Source organism: Salminus brasiliensis, chromosome 16 (genome assembly GCF_030463535.1).
Source record: "Salminus brasiliensis chromosome 16, fSalBra1.hap2, whole genome shotgun sequence".
Taxonomy (NCBI): domain Eukaryota; kingdom Metazoa; phylum Chordata; class Actinopteri; order Characiformes; family Bryconidae; genus Salminus; species Salminus brasiliensis.
Window position 1 is genome coordinate 2,896,945 of NC_132893.1, and position 17,088 is coordinate 2,914,032.

Here is a 17,088-nt window from a genome sequence, read left to right on the forward strand (position 1 = left end):
TTCAACCTATTCCAAAGTTTAGCCCCGCCCATTTACACTGAAGTCATAAGGGGTGTTTCAGCCTGTATTGCTTTTTTGAGGGAGGCCCATTCAGTCAGACCAGGACCTGTTTACGTACGTCAGTCTTAAAGGCGCAGTAACATCAAGCAGCCCGTCAAAGTGAATGAATCAGTAGAAGTGGTTACCTAAGAACGAATCATGGCTGATGTCATCAGTGAAGATCATCAGTGTCAAAATGAAGAGCTAAGCTCAGTGATAAGTGGGGGAATGAGAGCTTTAAGCTCGCGCTTACTGATCAAAGCCATGTATTCTTTCTCAGTGAACGAGCCCTTTAAATGTTCAGAAGCTGCTCAGGTTGTTGGAATAGTAAAGCATGTGAGATCTGTCAGGAGAATAGAGGTTAAAGGACTCTTGGCGTGGATTGAGTTTTCTATTTACTTCATTATTTAGGCGCTCGCGATTATTGATGCTAACAACGTGATCAATTATTTGTCCGCGGTGGGAGAACAAAAAAAAATTAAAAATACAGAAATCTGAGGGGAGCCTCGAGCGAGAGGCTCATGAAAGTGAATACGGGTTTTAAATAGGAGAATCATAAATACCAATGCGTCAGACCTGTTCTCTATTCAGAGAGAGTGGAGGTCTCCTGTGAGACTGAATCTTTTAAAAACGTCTGCATTATTATTTTGACGTGGAGAATGCGATTGGGGGGGGGGGGTTGGGGGGGTGAGAGAGTGCGAGAGACTGAGAGAGAGAGAGAGAGAGAGAGATCAAGATTAAACACAGCTCCCTCGCCTCGACAGCGCCTCGACAAAGCCTGGAGGTCAAATCAAGCCCAACACCTAATCACTCGTCTGCTTGCAGCATATGTGTGTGTGTGTGTGTGTGTGTGTGTGTGATTGGTGACTCCGGAATGAGCGCTGGGCTTTTGGACGGAGTTTGCACATTACCAAACCTAGCAGAGAATTAAGTAGTTTGTTTTGCTGGGTTTCACAGCCTGAATGAAAATAAGCATGTAGGCCAAGAAGGGGGGCACCGAGCGCCTTTTACGAGGACCCTACAATCAACACCTCAATCTGATAAAACTTCTTGGTTGCACTTCTTGGCTGTTGCTACCCAGCCAGCATGCTCGCGTGGGGCTCACATGGGTGGAGCGTATATACACTTGTCCCAATACTTTTGCCCATATAGTGTGTATATTTGATTTATAGTCACTGTGTGGTTGCACCTGTAAGTGCAATGTGGAAGTGTCCCAATACTTTTGTCCATATGGTGTACATGTGATTTATAGTCATTAGGTGCTTGCTCTTGTAGATCTTGTAGGTGTAATGTGAAGGTGTCCCAATACTTTTGCCCATATCGTGTACTTATGGTTTATACAGGCATTAGGTGGCTGCTCCTGTAGCTCCTTGAAGTGTCCCAGTACTTTTGTCCATTAAGTGTGTATAGGGTTAACCTCGCAGCTCGTGATCCGCCGGCGCCTGGGAGAAGTGAGGGATGTAGAGGGTGTAGGAGGGTGAGCTGATAAATGAGCGCTACTCCGCCGCTGAAAGCTCGGCCAGTTAAAACACAGTGATGTGTGTAAGGTGTGCTGACTCGCATGCAGAGCCTGGACCTCCACTTAACCCCCAACTGCTCCACCAGCCCGGCCCAGTCCCTGCAGAACCGGGAGAGTCCAGAACACGTTCTCCATAAAGGTTAAGAAAAATCTCGGAGCTGCGGCTCTTTACAGCCCTCCTTCACCAGTCCTAAAGGAGCATTACTCCACCCTCATCTCCATAACACCCCGTTACTCCACCCTCATCTCCTCAACACCCCATTACTCCACTCCTCATCTCCTCAACACCCCAATACCCCACCCTCAACTCCTCAACACACCAATACCCCACCCTCAACTCCTCAACACCCCGTTACTCCACCCTCATCTCCTCAACACCCCAATACTCCACCCTCATCTCCTCAACACCCCAATACTCCACCCTCATCTCCTAAACACCCCAATACCCCACCTTCATCTCCTCAACACCCCAATTCCCCACCCTCAACTCCTCAACACCCCAATACCCCACCCTCAACTCCTCAACACCCCGTTACTCCACCCTCATCTCCTCAACACCCCATTACTCCACCCTCATCTCCTCAACACGCCAATACTCCACCCTCATCTCTTCAACACCCCAATACCCCAACCTCATCTCCTCAACACCCCAATACTCCACCCTCATCTCCTAAACACCCCAATACCCCACCCTCATCTCCTCAACACCCCAATACCCCACCCTCAACTCCTCAACACCCCAATACCCCACCCTCAACTCCTCAACACCCCATTACTCCACCCCTCATGGAAGATGGTCAGCTTAACCAGCTGAAGCTGGCCCTGGCAGTATTTTTATAACTACGTTCCCTACGTGGCAAACTTTCCTTATTGGACCTGCTCTGCAAAGCTGTATCATCAGCATCTGGTGTTCCGCACTGCTGAACAAGCTGTGACCAGGATCTCCGTGTTTGTTCTGCAGATTTGATGTTATCTAGCATTTCACTCAGGATAGCGCGTAATGCTGATAATCAGCAGGATTAGAGCGGCTGCCTGTACTGCATTATTAAAGGCACACTCAGCCGCGTTGTTCCGCTCGGCTCCCACGGACAATAATTTGAACACGTTTCTGAGTCTTTTAGAAAACATCGGAAAACTTGATGACTTGAAACTTCTCGTAATGGAAGCCACCGGGCCGCCGGGCGCAATCTTCGGAAATATATGACCACAGGCTTGAGCCGGAGCAGCGGAGCGGGGCGTGTACATTTATTAGCGTTCCATAAAACTAAACCATCAATGAGGTGGAGATGAGTGGAAATGCCTCGTCCAACCCGGCAGAGCATCATTCGGTCCAAGGCACGAGTCTTACTACAGCGTCAGTGAGTATGAGAAGTCGTTGGTCTTGCTGGTCAGCCGGCTTAGTGATGCTGGTCATGCTGGTCGGTTTTGCTAGTCATGCTGGTCAACCAGCTTGGTGATGCTGGCAATACTGGTGGTCTGGCATGGTCAGGTTGATTGTACTTGTGATTGTAGACCAGCAGCTAAACCATCAAACTCAAATGGAAACATACCCTAAGCTGGTCGGCCTGTCAGAATTGAGGCTTATGGCTTTTTTTCCCTCAAGGTTTTGACTCAAAATGTATTTATTTGATTGATATTTTGACTAATTATGTCAAAATAATGGCTCAATTTTGTCCGGATTTGAGAAAAGAATAAAAAGATTGCTTATTTTATACAGGATTTCTAATAATTAACACAAATCATGATCACATATGTAATAAAAAATAAAATAAAATAAAATAAAATCTCAAAATTTGATTCGTTCTGAAGAGAAGCATATTTCTTCACCCTCACGCATCTCTTTTCGTCTCTGGACAATACCAAGAGGCCAATCCTGTTGGCCAGTTGGCTAGCTCCCGCCCCCCTTTTCCAGTTCTGCTCCTTTGTTTTCACCGCTGTGTTCAAGTATAGCGCCCTCTGGAGTCCTCTAGGTGTATTTCTCTGACGTTAGTTCTGGCCTGCGGTAGTGAGGAACCTCTTAGAATCAGCCTCCAGAGTCTGCAGTGCCGTGATATCTGTAGTTCTGGTGCCTTGACCTGGTGCCATTGAGCTGCTTTCCCTACAGCGGTAAGGTGCTCTGGCCTGGATTGGGACACCCCTAGTTAACAGTGGTTAGAACCTTCTACCGATCAGCCATAACATTAGCACCACTATTGATTAGCCTCATCTATAGTGGAATCAAGGGTCAAGGGGTGGATATATATTAGGCAGCAAGTGAACAGTCAGTGCATGAAAGTGATGGAGGTGTTGGAAGAGCCAAACTGTGAGGTTGTAGACGACTGGATCAGAACATCTCCAAAACATCAGGCAGGACTTGTTGGGTGTTCTTGGTTTACAGTGTTCGGTACCTACCACAGGGTCATGGTGGCCCAAGGCTCTTTGATGCTCATGGAGGTCCCACCTCACAACTTACAGGACTTAAAGGAGGATCTGCTGCTAACGATAGTATTGGTGCCAGATATATAACACAGGACACCTTCAGAGGTCTTGGTCTTGTGGAGTCCATACCTCGAATGGTCAGATCTGCGCTAGTATTGGGGAGATGGTGCTGATCAGTCATGGCTGATCGGTGTATTTTAGAGCAGTCAGATAATTGAGCAGATATTTCGGGGTCATGCATATTTTAATAGACCAGAGTTTTTCTGGTATCCGTGGTGATCAGGCACGAGGTTGCAAAGACTGGATGGAAAAAACAAATTACTGCAGATTCCTTCCTTTGGAGTCCCATGTTCATAAGAACTAATATAAGAGAGTTTATTTGAGAAATACCACAGACTGGAGAATTCACGAGAATGTTCTGCTTATACGGAAACACTCACTGACTGAATTCAGCAACTGCCCAGCAGCTATACTGGAAGGACGTCAACAAGTTTTCTATTCATCTTGGAGGACAGGCAGAAAAACATGTTGGAACTCTACTCAGATTTAGCCCTGGATTTATGGAAAGTATTTGGATGACTCTTGACTTGTAGAAAGTGTGCTGTGTTAGCCTCAGAGCATATTTCTTTTCCATTCAGTTAGATTCAGCGTTAATTCTCTGGTTCTTAACCACTTCCACAGCGAATGTTGTCACAAAGCAGCTCTCCAGAGATTCGGGTCCGAGCCTCTTTTGAGCGAGCCAAAGGTGGCAGGGCCAAGGAAATCTACCTCACACTGAGAGGAAGAAACCTTAAGAGGAACCAAAACTCAAAAGAGGGAACCCATTCTCCTCTGGTCGACACTGGATAGCACCAGACACATAAAAAGCATGCCAACACGTACATCATCAAAGCTGTCCTGCTCCAAAAGACTGTGGACTGTTTAGAGGAACGGTTGGGTTTTTTCTACAAGACGTGGTCTGAAAGTAGAGGGTCTGTAAGGGAGATAGTCTGAAAGTAGAGGGTCTGTAAGGGACCTAGTCTGAAAGCAGAGGGTCTGTAAGGGACCTAGTCTGAAAACAGAGGGTCTGTAAGGGATGTAGTCTGAAAGTAGAGGGTCTGTAAGGGACCTAGTCTGAAAGCAGAGGGTCTGTAAGGGACCTAGTCTGAAAGTAGAGGGTCTGTAAGGGACCTAGTCTGAAAGCAGAGGGTCTGTAAGGGACCTAGTCTGAAAGTAGAGGGTCTGTAAGGGACCTAGTCTGAAAGCAGAGGGTCTGTAAGGGAGGTAGTCTGAAAGTAGAGGGTCTGTAAGGGACGTGGTCTGAAAGTAGAGGGTCTGTAAGGGACGTGGTCTGAAAGTAGAGGGCCTGTAAAGGACGTGGTCTGAAACTAGAGGGTCTGTAAGGGACCTAGTCTGAAAGTAGAGGGTCTGTAAGGGACCTAGTCTGAAAGCAGAGGGTCTGTAAGGGACGTGGTCTGAAAGTAGAGGGTATGTAAGGGACCTAGTCTGAAAGTAGTGGGTCTGTAAGGGACGTGGTCTGAAAGTAGAGGGTCTGTAAGGGACATGGTCTGAAAGTAGAGGGTCTGTAAGGGACGTAGTCTGAAAACAGAGGACCTGTAAGGGACATTGTCTGAAATGAGAGGGTCTGTAAGGGACCTAGTCTGAAAGTAGAGGGTCTGTAAGGGACGTGGTCTGAAAGTAGAGGGTCTGTAAGGGATGTAGTCTGAAAGCAGAGGGTCTGTAAGGGACGTAGTCTGAAAACAGAGGACCTGTAAGGGACGTAGTCTGATAATTCTGTTAATCTGCCTTTTCGCAAGATTCTCAAAATTGAGGCCTCTGCTGTACGTCCTTCAGACACATCCAGTACACCAGCTGTGGAACCATGGATCTCCTCTACTAGCTCCCCCGGATCTGACGGTGAACTCCCTCTGCTTTAGCGCCGATCCTTTTGTCTGTGTTTCAGAGTTACTTGCTCGCCGCTAAACAACAAGTAACAAGCTGGGGGACGCAGAGCGCGAAGGATGGGGAGCGTGAAGGTTCGCACTGCTCCGATTTCAAGGTAAGATCAAACCAATTAGTGTGGAGTGGTGGCCACCGTTTTTTTTTTTTTAGAGTCCCGCCGTGTGGATTCGTGAGCGGAGCTTTTATATTTCTTTGTCTCTCGTCGTCTTTTTTTTTTTTTGTTCCTCCGCTCGTTTGATTCATGGTTGGAAACATCAGTTCCCTCAGTTTGGTTACTTTGAAAGCAGAACACACAGTTCAGTTCTTTTTTTAAGGGTTTTGATGTGTGGAGTTTCAGTGATCTCGCAACTGAGTTCCTTTTTTTTTTTTTTTAAGCCAGGCAAGGTTGAGCCTTTGACAAATGATGTCTGTATTTAAATAAATCTGGTGAGGAATACGATGGAAGGATGAGTAAGGATAAGTGGGCTTGAGTGAGGTTGTTTATTTATTTATTTATTTATTATTGGTCTTTTATACACATCACAGCTGCAGGCGTGTACATCCAGCTCATTACTGTACACACACCCGAGAGCTCCAGGAGCGCATTACGGCATCACTGAAAAAGTCTGAAAGTAGAGGGCCTGTAAGGGAGGTAGTCTGAAAGCAGAGGGTCTGTAAAGGAGGTAGTCTGAAAGTAGAGGGTCTGTAAGGGACCTAGTCTGAAAGCAGAGGGTCTGTAAGGGACCTAGTCTGAAAGTAGAGGGTCTGTAAGGGAGGTAGTCTGAAAGCAGAGGGTCTGTAAGGGACCTAGTCTGAAAGTAGAGGGCCTGTAAGGGATGTGCTCTGAAAGTAGAGGGTCTGTAAGGGACGTGGTCTGAAAGCAGAGGGTCTGTAAGGGACCTAGTCTGAAAGTAGAGGGTCTGTAAGGGACCTAGTCTGAAAACAGAGGGTCTGTAAGGGACCTAGTCTGAAAGCAGAGGGTCTGTAAGGGACCTAGTCTGAAAGTAGAGGGTCTGTAAGGGAGGTAGTCTGAAAGCAGAGGGTCTGTAAGGGACCTAGTCTGAAAGTAGAGGGCCTGTAAGGGATGTGATCTGAAAGTAGAGGGTCTGTAAGGGACGTGGTCTGAAAGCAGAGGGTCTGTAAGGGACCTAGTCTGAAAGTAGAGGGTCTGTAAGGGACCTAGTCTGAAAGTAGAGGGTCTGTAAGGGATCTAGTCTGAAAGTAGAGGGTCTGTAAGGGACGTAGTCTGAAAGCAGAGGGTCTGTAAGGGAGGTAGTCTGAAAGTAGAGGGTCTGTAAGGGACCTAGTCTGAAAGCAGAGGGTCTGTAAGGGACCTAATCTGAAAGCAGAGGGTCTGTAAGGGACCTAGTCTGAAAGTAGAGGGTCTGTAAGGGACCTAATCTGAAAGTAGAGGGTCTGTAAGGGAGGTAGTCTGAAAGTAGAGGGTCTGTAAGGGAGGTAGTCTGAAAGTAGAGGGTCTGTAAGGGACCTAGTCTGAAAGCAGAGGGTCTGTAAGGGACCTAGTCTGAAAGCAGAGGGTCTGTAAGGGATGTGGTCTGAAGCAGAGGGTCTGTAAGGGACCTAATCTGAAAGCAGAGGGTCTGTAAGGGAGGTAGTCTGAAAGTAGAGGGTCTGTAAGGGACCTAATCTGAAAGTAGAGGGTCTGTAAGGGAGGTAGTCTGAAAGTAGAGGGTCTGTAAGGGAGGTAGTCTGAAAGTAGAGGGTCTGTAAGGGACCTAGTCTGAAAGCAGAGGGTCTGTAAGGGACCTAGTCTGAAAGTAGAGGGTCTGTAAGGGAGATAGTCTGAAAGTAGAGGGTCTGTAAGGGAGATAGTCTGAAAGTAGAGTATTGAGTGTTGGAGAGAGAGCCGAGTCGCACGGCCGTCCTGCCCATTCAGACTTCGCAGCCTGGCGTAATTACAAGGAAACGAACACCTAGGCTACCTGTAATTAATGGTATTTGGAATCAATGGGAAATGTAATAGGCTGAAGTCTGTTAGTTTGGAGATTTGGAAAAGTCAATATGATAAAGGATTTTTTTTTTTCGTGCCTGTTTGATGTTTTTTTTTTTTTATTTCTTCCTTTTCCTCCAGCGAAATGTCACTCTTTTATCTTTCTTCAATCGTGAGCATCTCTGCCTTTCAATCAGAACCCAAACTTTAAGAGCGTGTAGGTGGAACAGGCGCTGCTGTCGAGTCTATTAAAACCCCCGGTTCCACATAACGAAGCCACGTAGGCCTTTTTTTTTTCTTCTTCTTCTCCAAAACGCCAATAAGCACGTGGTGAATTATCTTCAAATCCTGTCGAGAAGTGGTCTCTCCGTCAATACCAGCCTCTGATTAATCGCCCGGTTCGGCGCTCTCTCACTAGCCTGTAATTTATAGGCAACAGAAACAAGGCCTCAGCCCGACCGAATAATCCAGAGCGCACATGTAATTAAGAGGACCTGCAATCGCGGTGGTCGTATTTATTTATTTATTTAATGGTCGGTCATTACAGACAGTCCACCCACCCTGCTCAGCACGTTGGATTGAATTTCGGCCCCTAAATTCAGACGGATTGAAACTTTGCACTGTTTATGCTGCTTACGCTGGCTAAACCCCCCACACACACACACATACGCACACACACCTACATACACACACACCCCTCGCACTCATCTAGCCGTGACATATGTACAGGAATCCAATCAGTCATGAAAGGTGCGAGCATGAATGATGCATGAGTCTCTCCCTCCTGCCCAAAGACGACTGATAAAGTCAACCTAATTAGCCCATGATGGCGCAGTCAACAGTGATTATTGCGCGGGATGCAAATGACGAATCGTCGCACATGGTAAACGCCTCGGTTCGGCGGTCGTGCGAGGGAGTCGCTTCGGCACGTTGTCGGCGAGGTAAAAACATCACCAAGAAATCATGAATCTGGGTCTGGAAATCATGGTCTGGCTAAAAACTAGCATTTTAGCCCTGAGGTAGCACGGCAGGGCGGACCCTGAAGTATTTTGGCTTGGAATCCGGGTCAAACCCCCCCAAGTTGGTGTGGTAAGCAATGGAAATTTGTTCGACAGGGTATATATAAAGATTAAGGTGGTCGAGGGTAGGAGTTTGGGGCGCGGTCATGCGCTACAATACCGAGCATGCATTATACAAATACGCTAAATGGACAAAAGTATTGGGACACCCCTCTTAATCATGTCATCTTAATCATTAATCATCCTCTTAATCAATAATGCCTTTCATTTCTTCCACACATCAGTAAAAAAATGGGAGGTTCTGAGGAGCTCGCTGAACTCCAGCGTGATTCTGGATGTAATAGGAGACCTCCTAGATCCACCATACGTGCATGAGTCCAGAATATTGCACACTACAGTCCGCTGCGGCACTGCAGTACACAGGCGAGTCTGCATGTTTGCAAAGGGTGTAGCCACGGTTCCATTCTTCATCTTGTCTGGAGTGCCCCTTTAACGCCCCCGACTCTCCTCCTAATGGGCCTGGGCTGTGAGATTTACAGTACCGGCACCTATAGCTGTCCAGCATCACTGGCTTTTTAATGAAGTCTTTTCTGAAGGCAGACGGTGTTAATAGACGTCACACCTCTTCATCATCACTTGCATCAGGAACGATTATTCATTCACTGTAAAGCAGTTACACTCCTGGATCCCGCATCCCGCGCTGTCTCTTTAACCGCCTGCCACAACCAGAGTGTTGACTTACACCGTATGTCCGAATATTTGTGGACACCCTTCCTAACCAATGCATTCAGCTACTTTGCTGAACGACACTGCTGGGCAAATGCACAAAACACACACACAGGGCTCGTCTCGGCCCTGTAGAGAAGTACTGCCAATAGAATAGGACTACCAGGTGGAATATAGAGGGGTATGAGGGCCCCCAGCTTTGAGCTGTGGAGCAGGGGAACGGTTCGTGTTCTCTGGATACTTGGTTGGATGAGGTTGGGAGTTGGGAGGTGGGAGGATGAGGTGAGGTGGTGGTCATCCAACATCCTGACTAGAGATGCACCGATTTATCTTTTTCTGTTCTGATACAGATACCGATACATGAACTTTGCATATCGGCCGATACTCGATACCGATCCGATACCATTGCTGAATTAATAAACTGCATACCTCACCATGTGGGAGAGACTTAAGGCATCAGGATTGAAGTAATTGTTACTTTACTAACTTTAATATTAATGAACCAATTTTTGTTTATTGGTCACTAAAATATAATAACTGTGCTGGACCTCGGCACAGAGCTGTCTGGGCTCAGGACTTTTATTCTGAAGTCTGTGAGACTAAAGAGGAGCGAGCAGCCCCTCCCTTCTCGGTGCTTCTTATATGGAAGACGAGCTGGATAACTCGCTGATAGTTGATTGATGACAGGTCGAGGGCCCTCTGACCCTGGCTTATGAAGCCTAGAATACCGGCGAGAATTGGGTTCCGTGAATGGATCGGCCCTTTGAATCAGGCGAATTATCTGCTACCTGATCCAGCTGATTTGTTAGTATCAGGACCGATATCCAATCCTAGTATATCGGATCGGTGCATCCCTAATCCTGTAATCCTGACCTTGCAAACGCTTTTGTTGCTGAGTACAGTCAAATCCTCACTGCAATGCTGCTCAAAGATCTAGTAGAAAGCCACTGGACTTCTTCCCTGGACAGTAGAGATCACAGAGGTCACTCCAACAAAAGCAGGCAAATACCCTTGATTTCAGAATAAGCAGTGAATGAGCAGGTGTTCCAATACTTTTGAGTGATGAGGAGCAGAGATCTGAGAGGTCTGCTTACTCACTGACGGGACTAGTACCAGTGGTACCGAGCAGCATGAATGTTTTGGACTCCCAGCTGAAAGGCTGCAGCACCGCCTGCAGGGTGGAGTTACAGCATTATTGAAAATGCAGCATTTCAGCGTAATGCCTCATCATTAGCCTGCAGCACATAAACAACAGCTGAATCAAGGTGGTATCGGCACAGCGGCCGGGCATTGATTTTACTACACTTGGCATGTAGCCATATTAAAGATCCAATCCAGGTCTGCTCATCAGCCTCTATTCTGGCCGACTTTGTGCTAGAAGCTCATCTCCAGCGAAGAGTTTTGATTAAAAACAGCTCATTTATTGGATCAGTACCGGCCGGTCCTGTGGTTTTCAGATGGTTGGAGTTACTGCGGCCTCGGCCACTGATTGGCAGCGTCAGCAAAAAATTGCAGAAAACTCATGACTGACCCCGGTGGGCGTCTATATGTGGGGCCAACGTGGAACCCAAGGATGCAACCTTCCCCAGAAACCTTCGTCCATGGCTTCCATGTTGGCCCAACATACGGACGCCCAGGAGGGGTTAAACATGGGCACCATCTTGACTTGTATACACGGCGCATGGGACCTAGATGGGCGCCATGAGAGATTACCATGATGTGGCCCATTTGGAAAGCCCAACTGGGTCCTAGTACCAACAACGGTTGGTACCTGGAACCCATCTAACCCATGTTCTACCCATGGGAGCCCCACATGAGCATGCTGGCTGGGCAAGCAAACAGCCAGTTGTTGAAGGTGGGCAAATTGGCAAGTCGTGAAATCTGAGCCACTTAGGCCGGGCTTGTGGGGTGTTTCTAGTATGCAGCGGTCAGCACCTACCAAAAATGCTCTAAGGAAGGACGGCCGCTGAACCAGCGTCAGGGTCACGTGTGCCCTGTGGTGGCCCTGCTCACCGCACAACTTACAGGACTGAAAGGAGACCCTGCTGCTAAGGTTGGTCTCGGTGCCGGACACCACAGGACCCCTTCAGAGGTCCTGAGGAGACCATTCCTTGACGGCCAACAAATAGAGAAGGGAGAAGTGTTTTATTGCAGGGGATCTCTGAGGACCCCCAGGCTGATGGGTAGGTCACCACTAAGTCCAAGCCTGTGCATTATATGAATCAATGAGGATTATGTATAATCTACAGGTCTACAGGTGACGTTCTTCAGGCTGTAGGCTGTAGGATAGTAGTGTTGTAGCATCTCTGGCGACAAGTCTCCCACAATACGACCTACTGGAGAGACCGCAATGTCCATCGGTCACCCTCAGCTGCGTAAACCTCCCCCTCCACCCGACGAAGGTGTTGTTAAACCAGAGCCGCTGGGCGACTGCAGATGAGGTCAGGGAACCCCCTCGTGTTTTCCACCGTCAGCAACTTGGCCGAGCCACTTCTACGAGGAGTGGGAGGCCGAGCGAGGCCGGCGCCGCTCCCTTGCTTTAGCCGGGGGGCTGAAAGAACGGACCACCTTCGCAAACATCTGGCTTTAAATAAATGATTACAGGAGCAGCAGCAGCAGCAACTTTTCTTTGTTGCCAGCAACTTTGAAGCATTGACAATGAAGGCTTTGTGATGGATGAAAAGACGGCCACACGGCTCGGAGGGACCGGGATGGGGGTGGCTGGAAATGACAGGCGCTCTCCATGGTGGACGCGACGAAGGCACTCTCATTAGCTAAGCAGGCCAATTAAATCGAGAGTGTGGGGAAAAATAAAAAATAAAAAAAACACCTGTGTATACATCATTATGCTAATTACTTGTGGATAATGATCAATCTGCAGGAGGTTTTTTTTCTTTTTTTTTCATTCCTGCCGAAATGAATGACTCATTTATCAACATTATTAAAAATGGGAAGTGACAGCACGGAGAGGAGAGGGCTTTTTGTTGGTCGGTGAAAATTTGGGGCGAACAGTAAAAAGCTGTGAAAGAAAAAGAGGCGAGAAAAGCGCTGCGCTGAGCTTTGATAGACCCCCGAGGACTTCAAAAAAAGTCAAAATGTCACAGGAACATTTCTCACGGATTTATTCCTGCGCTCTAGCATTAATTGCAGGAAGGCAAATAGTTGGACCAATAATGTGTGTGTCTGTCATTTGAAAGGTTGCGCCGTGGCGACCGGGGTGAAGTCATTAGCCCATTTATTTATTTCTCTCGCTCTGGTTTCGCTCTCCGGGGCCGGCGGCCTCCGCACCGCACCGCACCGCACCGGGGTCATTTCGCACTTCAACCAGTGTAATTATACAGAGACGGTTCAGCCAATCAGAGCGCGTGATGCGGCTTGAGGTGGTCATTATCACAATGCTGTGGAATGGAACCTTGCCGATACACAAGAAAATAGGACTCCGATTGGAGTCATGCCTCCTAGTGGTAGGTGTGGAAGGTATGGAGTAGGGTGTATGCTCTCTGAAATGATGGTGGAGCTCCATCCACCAGTACTTTTGGGATGAGTTGGGGAGTTTGGGATGATCATCCAACAACCTCACTAACACTCTTGCCGCTGAATGCAATCAAATCCCCACGGCAATGCTCACTCTAGCACTCTAGAACGCCTTCTACTAGAGAGACAGTTACTCCAGCAAGACCAGGATCAGCTCTTTTTATTTGTTAATTAATTCATTCATTATTTTTTATAATACCGTTAATTTCAGAAGAAGCAATAAATGAGTAGGTGTCCCAATATTTTTGTCCATTTAGTGTACCAGTCATAGCTGATTCAGATATCTTGTGGGGTCCATACTCTACTGTTAATATTATGGGCTGATCAGTGGGGGCAGTGGTGGCTCATTGGTGGTCAGAGCTCCGGGCTGTGGATGACAGGGTTGTGGGTTCGATACCCGTGCTGAGCAAGCTGCCACTGTTGGGCTAGTGCGTATGGATGGAGGCCGAATTCCATCAGTGTCCAACACCAGTGGTGAATATGGTCGTCTTGTCTCGTCCCTGGTGCCCTGAGTTCCTATTTGTACTGTAAGACTGGACAGACAGCCTTCAGCCCCACCAGCCATGGCCAACAAAAAAACAGAGTCTGCTGGAGTTGGAGGCTCTGCTTGGCCTAAAGAGTCGCTGATGAACAAATTTGCTCAAAGTTCTCAGACTCCGCTCCTTTGTCCTCTCGCGGGAAGGGTTTTTTTTGTGCGGAAGTGCAGAGCCTGCACTTCTGAAGTGGAGAGCTACCTCTAATATCCGTAGAACATTGTACAAGCCCCTTTTTTCTCTCCTCCAGAACAGTTTAGCAGAGTGATGATCCAGCAGGAAACACAAGCCGGCCTGAAATTGCTCTCGTGTAGCCGCCGCTTTATCTGCACAGCTTGTATCAGCGAAGAGCGAAGAGGCTGACCACACCAGAGCCCATCCCCGCAGAAGCACCTCGAGCGAGAACATCCTCCCAGCGAGCGCCGAAAGGGACAAAGAGGACGCGTCTCTTTTTTTGTGGATGTTGTTGTTGTTGTTGTTGTTGTTGTTGTTTTCCTCATTAGCTCACTTATGTTCAGCAGGGGAAACACAGCGCAGGTCGCGGACGAGCAGGAAGAAAGAAAACATACTTTTTTTAATTTCGTTTTTTTTTATAATTGAGCAGTTTTGGTGTATCCATTGTAGTGCTGGAGCAGATAAGGTCATGAGGAGCTGATTGATGTTCGTATGCTAATGAGATCATTACACTGCTACAATAAAAAAAGGGAAAGAATCAAGCAGGAAAATAAAACGCAAGGTTATCGGCTGTCCTCATGCACCTGCTGAGAATGGTGGCCAGCCGTTTACTAGAATTAGCTCCAAATGTACTGGAAGTAAATCAGCATTTTGTGAGAATTGGCATTTTTTTGGTATATTTTTGGCTCATGGGCTCCCCCTGCAGTTAGGGGGTTGAATTCAGTTTTACACCACTGCTGTAAATGCAAAAACAATTTTCACAAAATATGTCGTTTGCTGTAGCATGACTCTAAACGTGAAGGGGTTGAGCGCGACGGGGTAGGATGTGACTGAGGTTGAGTGTGACGGGGTTAAGCGTGACTGTACAAGCGCTAAGTACAACGGGGTTGAGTGCGACGAGGTTTAACACGACGGGGTTGAGCGAAACAGGGTTGAACGTGAAGGGGTTGAGCGTGAAGGGGTTGAACGTGAAGGGGTTGAGCGTGAAGGGGTTGAACATGACGGGGTTGAACGTGAAGGGGTTGAGCGTGAAGGGGTTGAACATGACGGGGTTGAGCGTGAAGGGGTTGAGGTTGAAGGGGTTGAACGTGAAGGGGTTGAACATGACGGGGTTGAGCGTGAAGGGGTTGAGCGTGAAGGGGTTGAGGTTGAAGGGGTTGAACGTGAAGGGGTTGAACATGACGGGGTTGAGCGTGAAGGGGTTGAACGTAAAGGGGTTGAGCGTGAAGGGGTTGAACGTGACGGGGTTGAACCCGACTGGGTTGAAGAATGTCTCTAAACATGAAGGGGTTGAGTGCGACGGGGTAGGACGTGACTGAGATTGAGTGTGACGGGTTTAAGCGTGACTGGGTTAAGTACAACGGGGTTGAGTGCGACGAGGTTTAACACGATGGGGTTGAACGAAACAGGGTTGAGCGTGAAGGGGTTGAATGTGAAGGGGGTGAACGTGAAGGGGTTGAACGTGACGGGGTTGAGCGTGAAGGGGTTGAACGTGAAGGGGTTGAGAGTGACGGGGTTGAGGGGATGAGGTTAAACGAAACAGGGTTGGGCACGAAGGGGTTGAGCGTGGCGGGGTTGAACCTGACTGGGTTGAGTGTGACGGATTGAACGTGACAGGGTTGAACCTGACTGGGACTCTAATCACAGCCTCAGTTGGCTCAGCTTTCCTCCGTTGGTTTGTTTTGTGTAGCCCTAACTCCGGGAAACATTCGTCTGTATTTTCAGAACCAGCTCCTGAGTGTAAACTTCAGTTTGGGTCGGGGCACACACATAAACACACACACACACACACACACACACACACACACACACACATACACACACAATGCCTCACGTATTGCGATCCAATCTGAAGCCCAGCTGGAGAAGCCAAATCGGCAGTCTTTTGATTTAATTTGCCGAGCGTGTAAACATCTTATCAGACAGTTCTTGTTTATGCAGTACATCTGATATCAAATACCATCTGAAAGCCTTTCCACAGGCAGCGGATAGAGAGCTCAGCTCTAAGGAGTGCTCCCTCTCCTGCCATCACGTGCATCTCTGCCCTTTACTGGATACACCTTTGACCGAATACATACATAAGGACCTTTATTTGTAGTGGCGGCAGTTGCTCGGCTTTGTCACGACTCGTCACATCATTAAAACTGAAGTCAGGAGAGGTAGGAAAGAAAACCCTTGATTTCAGAAGAAGCAGTGAACAAGCAGGTGTCCCAATACTTTTGTCCATATATTGTCTCATGGGAGGTAGAGGTAGGAAGCTGTTATAAGGAACACACACCAGAGTACCAACATGAGCAGATTATTATTTACTGGCAAGCAAATAAACTACACGAGGCATGCAAAAGTTTGGACACCCCTGCTCAACCCCTGCTGGAACATGCCCCCTTTAGTCGAACTGAGTGGCAAAATATTCACATACAGCTCGGCTGCAGCGTTTATTAAGGTAAGCAGACAAACCGGGACGGAAACTAGGGACTATATGCTCAAGTTAAAGGCAGCTGGGCCGGACAGCAATCCGTCCACCTTACCAAAGAACCAACAGTCCATGGACATTGACGCGTAGCCAGGAACGTCCAGCTAACTGAGGCTCAAATCACACCTAAAGCCTCATATCTGAGAGCACAGAGTCCAGGAAACAGCCTTAGGAGTGATTTCCACCGTTTTCAGGCTCGTCCTCAGACCATCAGTATCAGAAAATGCCTCTTCTAGGTGTTTCAGCAAGGTTCGTCCGTCAGCCAGTCACAGCCAGTCAGCGAAATTGGCCTGCTAGGCCGACTGGCAAGATCATGCCCGTATGACAAGGTGCAGTTTCTGCAGTGCTGCGTTAATGCTGGCTAAACCCCACCGTGAAACTTCAAGTTAGCCAGTTAAAGAACGGTTCCGGCCCGTTTGCGAGTTCTTGCCGATTGGAGCAAATGAAACCATTAAGATTCCATCGCAGCCGCTTGTGTGTGAAATCAATAAATAAAAAAATAATAAGGCTGTGGTCGGTGGCTGGAGCCATCATTGGACTCCAAAGCTCCTCTAATCTTAGACTCTACTAAACACAAGTCAATATGGAGACCATAGTACTCTTCTCTTCGCCTGAGCACTCTCAGAAGAGGAGGGTCTTCAGTCTGGGTTTGAAGAAAGAGAGCATTGGACTCTGCCGTTCGCAAACCATGGGCAACATACAGTCACAGCGCACAGAATCCTCCAGACAGCAGAGGCGAGTCAAGAATCTGCTGATGAAGGCCTTCCCCAACAGCGCCGGTT